Consider the following 12185-nt stretch of genomic DNA (forward strand, 5'->3'; position numbering starts at 1 on the left):
ATCAAAACTAGTTGTTTTGGTTTGCAATTTCGTACTATTTTACCGATTTGCTTGACGCGTTCGGATAAATGGGCCTCATCGTTGTTGGTTTGGAGGTAGCAACTCAAACCCGCTTCAACAAAACACATTACTTCACTCCGCTTATTTTTGTCTAATATGGATTGTAGATAACTACGAAAAACAATTATTGGATTAGTTAATAAAATGAAATATTGTATATTGATATAAGAAAAAGAATATAAAAGAAATATTTACCCCATGTAAACCGTTATGCATGACGCGCCTATTTCCTCGTATGTAAGGAATTCTTTAACATCGTCAAACATCACCGGAATACGCTCTACGGCGATACTTGCACAAACTTTGACATTGATTGCATCCCCTTTCGGTAACATTACTCGGTTGGCATGTTGGGCGAGCAATCGAAACTTTGGATTAATCAACGTATATGAAATCTTCTTATCGTCATCGGCGCTAGGTTCACTACCACCACCGACCTTCAACACTTGTGTGACCACCGGGCCGCGACTCTCTTTTGCAATTTCAGTTTCTATTAATCTCTTTGGCCACTTAACGAAGCCCCCTACGGCTTCTTCAATAGTCTTGGCTTCATCGGTGGGAATCGGCAAAAAAGCTTTCTTAATCAAAGCCGTCGCAATGCTCACTCGAACGTTTACATCCTCCAAAGATGAAAAATGAACGTGTTCGGCATTCATGTACGCTCGCCCGTTTGCTACATGAATCGTGCCTCCATTCATGAAATCATCAAGGAGGAGAATGCATTCTATGCTTTCATCCGAACACGGTGTCACCGGCGTGGTTGGATTCATTGAGCAACTTGCTCGAACACTATCGGGTTTGTCGGCAACTTCATGTTGAGATTGTTTATCTAATAAATTCACTAATGTTATTAAAAAATATATATAAAAATATTTGACTTTTTTACTTGTATTAAAAAATTAAAAATTACCTAAAGACGTTACTTCATTAGCCTTGTCTTCATCACCATCTTTAGCCATGTCTTCATCACCGCCCTTAGCCATCTCTACATCATCACCCTTAGGCATCTCTTCATCAACACCAATATTTTCCTCTTCATTTGTGGGACGTAGGACACTAGGCAACTCGTCATTAGCATCTTTGAGACTCAAACCATTTTGAGTTAAGGCTTTCATAATGAAAGATTTTAACTCACACATTTCTCGACGTAACTTAGTTACCTCGTCACTCGAGTTTGACCGACGAGATACGGAATTGCAACTTGACGAGTATTTAGATTGCCCACGAACACGACCGGGATGTTCCTTAGATTGCAAGACACTTTCCATAGACTCATCCGTAACTTCTTGAGATGATTTTCCCTTCATTCTCGACTCAACCCATAATACCTCTTTTGTAGGCCATTCACCCGTTTCCTCGTACTATTATCAAGCAATACCTCTTTAGTCGATTCTCTTCATCCAATTGTAGATGAATCGACCGACGTTGATGGTGTTACCACGAATGATACAAAACAAAAGATGGACATGTTCCTCGTCGAGACGGGTGAAGTGCTTTATCGGAAAGAGACGGGAGCAAATGAAATAAATCCACGTTTTTGCGAGCCTGTAAATTAAACACCGTTATATTTAAAACATGCAATTAATAGAAAAAATAAACACCGTTCTATTTAAAACATACAATAGATAAAATAATACACGCAAAAAAGAAGAAAAGTCTAACCTCGTCAGTGATTTACGGAAAAGCTTTCTAACTCCTTTGTCCATGACCCAATTCTCTCCTGGAGTAGTCAACACACTCAACATTTCATCGAGATTAGGATTTCTCAACCATTGTCGATAACCCTCATTCTCGAATTCGATGTCCGGGGTTCCTAGCAATGCGTTGATGGCTCCGACACTACAATCAACGTCTACACCACGAACCGTCACCACATCATCCTCGTGATCTGGTAAGTTCGCGTAGAATTCGTACATGAGCGTAACGTTTGCTTTGTGCTCGGGTGTGGCACAAAATTTTCTCCAAGAGAAACCTTCGATGGTATTGTTGATTTGAGACCCTATAGGCGTGGTTGAGCTCACCTTCAACCCTCGTTCAAAGATCGGACTTCGTTGAACGAGGATGTCGTAGCGTTCTTCTGCGGCCTTGCTAGTGAATACCCGACTATTATAATCCACTACGGGTTCGGGTTCGGCTTGACGAGACCTCTTATTTTTTTTTTTGGGGGGGCGAGAAGAGCTAGGGGCGGCTTCTTTGTGACCGGCGGTTGTCTTTGAACGGCCCATTTTCACCTAATTGAACAAATCATTTCAAACTCAAATTCAACAACATTTTCAAACAATAAATCATCTTCAACACAAAATTAAACTCAATTCAACACTAAATACATATAAAAACACATTATATTCAAATAAATAAAACATAAAAATCATCACAAACACAAATTCAAACTCAAATCCGACCTCAATTTAACTACAATATCAAAATACAACTCATTTTAAATCTAAAATAACATTATACCCAAAATCATAAATTAGAACAAAAAACCCAAAATAAAAAACCCTAATTTCGGCCAAATCTACACCCCCAATATCATAAATTACAACCAAAATCAACCAAAATCATAAATTAGTTTATAAATCACACAAAGTATTCATAAAAATTAGGATTTTGATATGAAATTGAGATAAAAACATACCTTGATAAAAGAATTTGGTGGGAGAGAGAGCAAGGGAGGCGACACCGAGAGAAAGAAAGAAGAGCACGGCGAGATTTTGCTTCGGCGAGGAGGGCGGCGAGATTTGGCGGCGGCGAAATGGCGGCGAAGTTTCAAGGTTGGTTTGGGAGGAGAAATGGCACAGAATCGGCCGAAATGAAGGTCTGAGGCGAGAGAAAGTGTAAAAAATGAAAAAAGAAATCGAAATGAGGCTTTTATAGTGAAGCCCTAAAATTTTTTACGACATTTCGCCGCGGCGAGTTTCAGCCTTCGCCGCGGCGAAATGTCGTAAAAAATTTCCACAACGGGTTTTTGTCCCGTTGTGGAATCGATTCGCCGCGGCGACTCATAAGTTTCGCCGCGGCGAGATGTCTGACTTCATACCTTTCCCACAACGGTACAGTGTACCGTTGTGGAAAAGTTTGGCCGCGGCGAGTTTTAGCCTTGGCCGCGGCGAGATCCAACAACGGGTCACTGTACCGTTGTGGAATGTCCAGAATTCCACAACGGTACTATAGTACCGTTGTGGAATCATAAAGATTCCACAACGGTACTGTGGTACCGTTGTGGAATCCTGGATATTCCACAACGGTACGGTGTCCCGTTGTTGAATCTTGGACATTCCACAACGGTACGACTGTACCGTTGTGGAAGCATATAGATTCCACAACGGTACTGTGTTCCGTTGTGGAATTTCCGTTGTGTAATCCAACATTTGTAGTAGTGCTTCAAGTAAAAGTAGTAACACAATTTTTTTTTGTTTCTTCATAATGACACTAAATTTGGCGACCGATGTACATTAGCTCTAAATTCTATAAAAGAAAAACAAGAAGAGGAAGATGAGAATGTAATCATGACCGTTCATTTAAACTTTTAACACGCTTGATTGGAGCTTCGCGGATCTCCGACGACGATTTGAAGGCAACGTTTTTCAATTGTGCTGGGGCACGATATACTATGGGTGAGCACATATTTATTAATTTTTTAATAATATATATTTTAATTTTAATTTTGGGAATAGCTTGTTGTTCATGTGCCTTTGCTATTATATCATTTCTCCAAGAGCGTTGCTATATGGCCCGATTCACGATTATGGACGATCCACTCACGTGTTGACACGTGGCAGTTCGTTGCCACGTGTCAACACGTGAGTGGATCGTCCATTAATCGTGAATCGGGCCAACAATCAATTCCCTTTCTCCAAGCATTCGTTCTTGTAAAAATGAGTATTTTTTTAGACTCGTCAGTAGGTGAAAGATAACATTAATGAAAATGAGCTAGAATTTATATTTATGTAGTAGGTATAAATTATGATTTGAATGATATTCTTTTTCGAGATATTTAAAATTGATTTCGTGAAGTATTTTAAAATTTATTTTAACTCGAGATATTTATAGAATTTTATATCTATTTGAGGTAGTTACGGCATTTTTCCTTTAATGTATAGGTCTGGGCTCGGGATTTGAAGAACTGGGCCTCAATTTCGAGAATTGTTTATTTTAGATGGGAATTGAAGATGGATATGAATATTTGACACAAAAATGTGAACACAATTTAAATGGATGATTTAAGATTTTTTAAAAAAAGAAAAACTGAGGAAATATCATTCAACAGATAATTTAAGTCGTTAGTATAGTGTATACCGCTAAAGAATTTATGTAAATTATAGAATAAACTATTAGAAATAGTCAAATGGCTATTTTTCATCAATAGTATAGTTAAAATTCTTCGAATATTAAAATGGGTTATTAAGTTATATAGCCACACGGATATAGTGGATTGAGATATAACCCGCCTTTGATTAATTTCTTGTAAATAACAAAGTAAACTTATTAACAGATTAATAAAAGACTTATTTAACACAGCTAAACATATATTTCAGGTAGTTAATAGGCTGCCACATATGCAAGTCGGCTATTTACAAAGTATTTACCAAAGGTTGGCTAATTTACAATTCTTATAGTTTAGGTGGTTTACGTAGCCAATTTTTTGTATTAAAAATATAGCTCAACTCACGCTTATTTTGCATATCACAATGCTTATACCTTGTCTTAATTTTAATTATTTTCTTAATTATTAAAGACATCTTCAACCCACTCTTTAATAGAGTGGGATGTGATAAATACCTTATACGTACTGATCTCTCTTTATCGAGCGTGATTCTAGCGAGTTTTCAAGTGTATTTGAAGGTTATTTTGTGTTTTTATAGTAAATTTTAAGTTTTGGGTGCTTAATTGAGCTTCGGAACGTCATGGGAGTCATTTAAAATAAAACGGGAGTCAAAACATAACAAAAAAAAGATTTATGTGAAAGTCAAAGGCCGGTCAACCCCTTAGCGCGGCGCGCCAACATTCGTGCCGCACCAAAAGCCTGCAACACAAGGCATTGAAATGCGATCATCAGCGCGTCACACTGGACTTCGACGCGTCGCGTTGCTTGAACAATGCGACGCTCTAAGACGAAAACATGCGTAACTCTTTCGGAAATTCTCTCGACGCGTCACGCTAAGAGGTCGACGCGGCGCATCGAAGTCCACCGCGGCGCACTGATGTTCGCATTTCAACAAGATCTGTTGCTGGCTTTTGGCATGGGGCGCTGAATGTTGGCGCGCTGCGTTGAGGGGTTGATCAGCCTTTGACTTTCACATAAATCTTCGTTTTTTCTCCGTTTTGGCTCCCGTTTTCGTCTAAATGATTCCCACGACATCCCAAAGCTCAATTAAGCATCCAAAACCTGAAACTCACTATAAAAATACCAAATAACTTTCAAATATGCTTGACCGCTCGAGAAACAAAGACTAGCATGTATAAACGTACTTATCAAGATGTTACAAAATACTCGCATTGACCATCCATTTTTTGTAAAATCGGATCATCGACGAGTAGTCCATATAGGACATGTTTACCTTGATTTTACCATCTAGATTTTTAAGTCAAAATATTTATTGATGCCAAGATTGGAGAGAGAATATTACACGTGATTGCTAAAAAAACAAATTGTCAAATATCAACTACTAACAATTATACTAACTGTGATAAATGGATATAACATCACGGAGTTAATTTTCCGGAAAACATGTTACATTATATATGTATAAAATTTTTGATACCCCATACTGAGTTTTTTTGTTCTCATTTTTCTCCATGATATGGTTTCTATTTTTTCGAGTCCTGCTTTGGCATCTGGTTTGGTGATTGCACTTGCACATGCTAAAAATTAGGGATGACATTTTCTATTCATATCGTGTTAATTGTTTTGCAAAAATAATTGTTAGAACCAAATTCGATCATTTATTAATCGTATTTGAAATCTAGATCCATATCAGTTTAAATTAAATCATTTAATATTCGTGTTAAATGGTTTATTTAATACGTGAAGTCAATTGATATACTATTGACTATATGTTATCATACGTGAGTTGATATTGACATGAATATACCTTATTTTCAACCTCAACCATATCGAAATTGATTGAAAATTATAAGCTGTAATACGACAACCATAACGATTCTTTTTATTCCATCATATTTTCTGATTTCAATTTTATGTTTATAGTTATAAATTAATAATTTTACATATATAATATTAATCGTGTTTTATTGGATTATAATCATGCTATTAGTCATAATCGTATTAACTGTCTCATATTCATGCATGTCGTAATCGTTTTCGTATCGATCATTTAATAATCGTGTTAATTGGATTCTAATTGTGTTACTGTAATCATGTCGTTTTGACTTATTATTTAATCATGTTAGCGTATTTGACCAAATTAAAAAAACCGACCCATTTATTGAGATCCTAATCCGCTTTAATTCGTCTCGCAACCGTTCGTGTTTCATGTCCGGGTCAAATTGTCATCCCATTTTGTTTCTTATTTCAAACTTTCCCGCCACTTCATGTTCATTTCTATTTTTGTTGTTTATAGTCCAAAATAAGATGATTCTCTTCTATTTATTATGAATAATTTTTTTTATCTTATCTGCCCAATTAAATTTTTTAATTCATTCGTTATTTTTATATTTTATTTTATTAATTCTATACGTTTCTCATAAACTTTTTTTTGCTCCGCTAATATATATAGAGTATATATATTTTTTGAACACATGTTACATTTATATGAATATTATCATCGTTATAATTATAGAAATGTCTTGTTACTCACATAAATCGCATAGTCCGAGAAGAGACTGGGAATCACCAAATTTGGCTCTAGGGACAATGAATCAAGACACCACTCGTTCATAAAGTAAGAATAAACCCTATTGAACAAAACTTCGAAGAGAAGAGAATTCAGTAAATCAAAGACTAGTCAAATAATAAAACATGTGGCCACAAACAAAACTTAAGTAAAACTCACACGTTTACGGTTACTTCGAGCACACAGGGTAATAACCACCCTCTACACATTCTTGAGATTACACAAAAAATTGCCAGAACGTGGGTCTGATCAATCCGCGTACTCGGTTCCAAGCACTATAAATCAAGGACCTAAATCTCGCCGGAAATCGGCGAAAGTCGCATGGAAATTCCATTCCGGTGACTAAACGGCCAGCGACAGCGAAGTATGTCGTTTCCTCGTTTTTTGTCGTTCGAAAATCGAGGAAACGACATGTCGTTTCGGTGAGTAAAAGTCGAGTGTTGTCGATTCAATGTTTGTATAAAAGTTGAAATTTTTCCTGGACTTTCGGCGAAAGTCGAAGGAAACGAAAAAAAGCTGTTTTCGGCTGAGTGCAGAGGAGAAGAAGACAAAGTTTTGTCGGCGAATTTCCTGGGCAATCGGCGACTTTCCTCGTTTTCGTCACACCGGAGTTCAAAATCAGCATTTGTTCGGCGAAAATCGGTCGAGTATGTGGAAATTCCTTTTCGTGGTGTCACTCTCCGAAATTTTTCAGTTGTCTATGTGTGTGGCGTTTGTACTTTGGAGAAGAAGATGATATTTAAGTGCCCTAGTGGGTCAAAATAAAAAACTGTCCGTGGGCTGAATGAAAGAAATATATGGTACTATAAGCCCATTAAAAACAAACACCTATTGATATCAAATGCTAGTTGAGATAATATAATATAACAACTTGCATATAAGTAAACCTATATATAATTGTATAAACCCATTATATAATATAACAAAGTGTGTATATATATAAACGTATTTTATAAATAAATAAACGATATAAATAAATAGATAAATAAACAATGAATAAATAAATAAGCCCATTAAATAAAATTTCTTTATTAACAAAAAAATAAACAAGATATATATAAATAAATAAAATATGTGTATGTAATGTATATATGTATATATTTTTAATATATTTTACAACATTATTTCCGTTCGGTTTTCCGTCGGTACGTCGGTTTTCCATAGAAAACGGCATTTGAAAACGGTATTTCACTTGCCATTTTTCACAATTTTTTCGTTGGGTTTTCCATCGGCATGACGATTTTCCGTAAATCATGAGAGTCGAAACGGCAACGAAAACGACATTTGATTCCTTGCTATAAATACATGAAGAAGCGGCAGAAGCAAGACAATTCACATTTGCACTCAAATTCGACCAGAAAGTTTCACTTATCGTTCAACTCTCTCAATTATGTTTCTCTTCAACTAGATTCGTCTGTATCCATAGATAATTATGGCTATAAATTCTCAGTACTCGACACTTTATTAGTCAGTATTTAATATTTTTCGCGGGACAATTATTGTAATATTTTGTTTGTCAACAATTTCATAAAACTCACATAAAACAAGCATATGCCAAAAAAAATATTATATAATAATATGTATTTACAAAAAGACCATATTGACAGTTTTAACATATTTTTACATATATATAATGACATCCAGAAACACAAAATTTTATGTTGCCACTTGCCATACAGTTCAATTGATTTTAAGGACTCGTTGGACCAGTTTTTCAATGTATGTAGTTCTCAATTATTTATAACATTTGAATAAAATCCTTTCCAGTTAAGTAATTATCCAATTATGACATATTATTAATTTATTATCAGCTAAAAAATAATAGGATAGTACAATTCCATAATTGGCCAAATTAATTTCATGAAATATTCAAGATAAAAGTTGTCGATTGAATGCAACAAGTAAAGTAACAGACCTTGAAAAAAATAATGTGAGAATATTGCCACCACTTTATGTCGAAATGGCTTTAACTTGTGAGTTAGGAGCAACAGTTCTTAGGAAATGTAATATGGTCCTCTGATTTTTAAATCGTGATAAACGTTTATTATTAACTTAATATTTGCTTAAAAAACATAGGCTTTCGATCTATTTTTAAAGCATTTTGTTAAAATTTTGACCACAGGCTAATGTTTGGAGGATAAAATAAATAAATTGTAAATTGAGGTTGAGCACACTCTTTCTCCACCACAAAACAAGCTCGAGCCTGGGTTATTAATGACCATACTCCATGAAATCGACAGAAGAACAATATTTTTTCACTTATAAATACTTACACATAATCTTTTCCTATATCATCCTCAACATATTAAGTGAACCTGAACTAATCCTAGACATCGGAACCAGAAGAGATCAAAACTTCCAATTTCCATGCGTGACTTTACTCTATCAGAACTACCGTTTTGATAGTTGGGCGGACCGGAACTTCCGATTTCGAGGGTTGTTTGGAAGCAATGGGAAAGACTATAAGGCATGTCTTCCGGATATTTCCATTAATTTTTTATTTTTATATTTTTTTGGGCCGTTTGATTGAGATCCAACGACTTAGATTTGTTCTTTTTTTTACTTCGCCACGGCGTAATTCCTGTAATTTTTTTCTTCTTATGTTTTTTGCGTTATTTTAATCGGATTCAACTTTATTTAAATTATTTCTTTGTTTATAAATCGGAAGTTATCGAAACTCGGATTTACAATATCCTTATCGGAAATTCCAGTCCAATAACGTCGGATTTCCGACTTTATCAATCGGAAATTATCATTTTTGTTAAGCATCAGAAGGTACACTAATGCCTAACGGTGGCAGTTATTCCATTAGCTTTAGATGTCCAGGTTCGTACTACTAAAATTCGATAATGCGATTTCAAAATTTTATTATAATCACAATTGTCTAAACCTTTTATTTCTTTTTAAATTTAACTGTTAAAATTGTTTTTTTTTCAGACCATCTGCCCTCCATCTTTATTTTCCATCTCTATTTTACGTCTTTACATCAATGAATAACGTTTTTTATTTGCACTCCATCTCTATTTTATATCTTCTTCAAAGAATATCCTAAGTGTGTCCTCTACCACTATAATTTTTTTATAATTTAGTTTTAACCCATTATTATTTCTATATATTACAAATTTTCCCAACAAAATTAATTTTGTTAATATTCGTCCAAATACATATATATTATTAATAATATATCCGAAAATGAAAAAGATACTTTATTCCTCCATTGCACAAAATGTGATAATTTATTGATTGGAAACAAAGTACATAAATTAAAGTTTTGATATTTTTAATTTTGTTGTCTATGTAGTATTGTGACTCAATCTGGGCAATGGAAAGAATCGGTACTACCGTTAAGGTTTCTTCCGTTGCTTAACGAAAGTGGCAATTCTGTTAGGCATAACTTTGCCTTTCGGAGCTTAACATTAGTGGTAGTACCGTTAGGCTTAGCGGAAATAAACAATCCCATTAAGAAATTAAAAAAAAATCAAATTTAAGTGAAAAAATGAAGGGATAGAAATGTTAAGCTTTTAAAAGAAGATATTAATATGTAAACTAAATTGCATCTTTAATTATCACTTACAAAATAAAAAATAAAAATAAAAACATTACAACAAGATTATAGGAAAAAATTACAACAAAATATAATTTTATAACTTAAAACTGTATAATATAAATTTTAGATATATAGAGCTATATATTAAATCTATAGAATATATGTGAAGAATTTGATGGTTTGATACTTGAGAATTTGAGAAAATTTGATGGTTTGAGATAGATGAATGTTTGATTTGTGAAGAAAATGGTAGAAATAATTGAAAGAGTTATTTTTATTTTTTTTGGGTGAAATCTGAGGCTCCAACGGATAAATAATGGCCATTTATTTTCAGCCATTGATCATCCAGCCGTTGCACATCCAACGGCTGAGATTAATGTTTAAAAAAAACCCGAATAAAAGGAATCAAACCATTGCACGCATAATGGTACAATTGCCTATGCCAATTTCCGCTTGCCAACCTGCCAATTCCACCTGGTGTTGGAAGAGCCTCTGCCAATTTTCGTGGCTGACGAAATCGATACTTCCGTTAGACGTAAAAGGCTGACGGTAATGGCACTTCCGGTAACTACCGTTACTGTTGCCCATGTTTAATTGTGACTTATAGTTTTTTTTTTTTTTTTTAATAATTATGTAACTTTTAAATGTCTTGTTTTTTTTTTTTTTTAATTATGTAACTTTTAAATGTCTTGATTTTTTTAATTGTCTATGTAAAATATTGTGATTTCTATTGTAGTAGTTTTAATTAATTTTTTTTTTCAAGTACGAGTTGTATTTGAATTAATGATTTTTAGAATGCCGTAATTTATAAATAAACTTAAAAAATACATAAGACATATATAATAACAAATTATAGTTATAGATTAAATTTTGGGTTAATTTTAAATTTTTTAAAAACTTAGTATTGAAAAATAATTATAGAGATTGAATAATGCATCTTCAAATATGAAGATTCACTATTTTCATCAGCTTCATATGAAGATGAAATGTAGAGGTAGTTTCATATCTATCTCTAAGATAGAAATGGAGTGTAGATGCTCTTAAGACTTAAAAATTAAAATTAGTTATTCCGAGAGCAAAAAAGTTGATTCTCAAATATTAGATTGAAGAGCACTGCTATTTGACACGATGCCGACTTTTGATAGATTGAATGTAAGAGCAAGAGTACTCTAGAGAAAATTACCTCCACATTTCTAAAATAAAAATAGAGAGAAGATGCTCTTAAAACATATAAATTAAAACTAGCTATTTTCGAAGAAAAAAGTTGATTTTCAAAAAGTAGATTGAAGGTAAGAGCAAGAGTACTCCAGAAGTCCAGATAAAACAAAAGTCAATAGTGACAGTGAAATGGTCTAAAGTTTAACTCTTAAGTCAATATACAGAATTTTAAATTTTTTGTAAAGTATTTTTTTTAGCACCGTGTTCATTTCATTAGCAAGTACTTGACATGAGTGAGTGTGCACAATTACTCCCCACTGTGATTTTCAGTACCACTTACTTTTTAAAAGAAAATCTATGAGATTCAAAAAATGCCTGCAAAAAAGTTCATTTTTTTATTATATTTTATTTATTTATTAAGGGAACTTTACAAAAGAGAGAAAATATCGTATAAAAATAAATATTGAGGTGTCCATTAAATACCAATTTCAGACCTTCATTGTCTCTTTCTGGTCCTCCATTCACTTCTGAACCTCCTCTCTCTCTATAGCTATATATCATGA

Source organism: Urtica dioica, chromosome 5 (assembly GCF_054948205.1).
Source record: "Urtica dioica subsp. dioica isolate 48M chromosome 5, U.dioica_male_clone48M_v1_H2, whole genome shotgun sequence".
Classification (NCBI taxonomy): domain Eukaryota; kingdom Viridiplantae; phylum Streptophyta; class Magnoliopsida; order Rosales; family Urticaceae; genus Urtica; species Urtica dioica.